This window comes from Monopterus albus, unplaced genomic scaffold (assembly GCF_001952655.1).
Source record: "Monopterus albus unplaced genomic scaffold, M_albus_1.0 scaffold5.1, whole genome shotgun sequence".
Classification (NCBI taxonomy): Eukaryota; Metazoa; Chordata; class Actinopteri; order Synbranchiformes; family Synbranchidae; genus Monopterus; species Monopterus albus.
Window position 1 is genome coordinate 183,238 of NW_018127885.1, and position 1,561 is coordinate 184,798.

Here is a 1,561-nt window from a genome sequence, read left to right on the forward strand (position 1 = left end):
GACAGAATTTCTAGGCGCAGCCAGGGGCCGGAGGGAGTCCGGTTTGGGGACCACAGGATCTCGTCTTTGCTTTTTGCAGACGATGTTGTCCTGTTGGCCCCATCAAACCAGGACCTCCAGCATGCACTGGGGCGGTTTGCAGCCGAGTGTGAAGCGGCTGGGATGAGAATCAGCACCTCCAAATCCGAGGCCATGGTTCTCAGTCGGAAAAGGGTGGTCCTGCTCAGTGACAAAATGTCTGAGTTGAGACACAGCGAATTCAACAGAAGTGATGTTAGTTATTTATGAGCCAGTTTTTAAAAAACACATCAGACATCAAAAACATCATTTCAGACACTCAAACATACAGTGCTTTACATGCCACTGAGGACACAAAGGCCCAGTATTGTTCAGTATCATTTCTGGAAATTTAAGTTTTAATCACTTGAGGACAGTCACACTAAAATTATACATGGTGAGTCAAACATCTTAAATCTGACAGTTTTAGGCCTAAAGCATATTAAAATAAAAATGAAATTATACTCAGCAGTTTATTAGATAATCTAATGTGGTCTAGTCCAAGAGTTCATGATAATGATAATGTTTGGTTTTTGTTTAAACTGTTTTGAGAGGTATTCATTCAACTATGTGATCATTTTGGAGACTTGTGCTGCTGTTGAATTGTATTGCATTTACTGGCAAGTGTCTTTATTATTTATATACCACTATATATGTAAGTGAGGCAAGGCTAAATAACAGAAAGAATTCTCTGTATAATGCAGTGTGCAGGCCTGCATTATAGAGCATATATTTCTGAGACAGTGGGAATAGAGCACAGGGTGAGTCCATTATGGCCAACTGCAGGAGATGTGAGGTTAAAAGGTGCCAACAGACAGACAAAGGAAGGAGGGAAGTCGACACGCTGACAGCTGGTACAAGTGATTAGACCATGTAGTGATGCAGAGAAACCATCGAAGCTCTGTAGGGAGAATCCCTAACAGGGAGGAGGCAAGGACACACACACTAGTGCTGTTCCAAATTGAACTAATCGGTATATACTGTATACTAGTATATTTAGCAGGTTCAATACGAATTGAGTTTACACTGGTACGTACTGGCACCAGGAAATAAACCATATGTTACGCGTGAAAGTCTGACACTGAGAAAGGTTTTCACATTCTCCCTTCTACTTGACTTTTATTTGATGCCAACCTAACTACCAAATAAATAAATTAAAGCATTTCAACCAACTTGCCTGTCTTCTACACGTCCTATAGTCCCCACAATGTGACTGCGTAAACAGATTTATGTCCCCACAACATGAGAAGTACCAGGCAACAAACACACACACACACACACACTGACTAAGGGATACTAGTGGTGTCATTAAACTGCATGTGGAAGTTAATGGACCCCTTCATTAATCTCTTACACTAATGGCTGTGTAATTGCTCACGTCTCAGCTGTTCCTCTGTACTGTATATTATTGCATTACTTATCTGTTAGATTAAAGGTGTTTCATCTCAACAGCATGGTGAGAAGACAGGTGAACCGTTTCAGAGTAGTGATGAAAAGAGAGGCA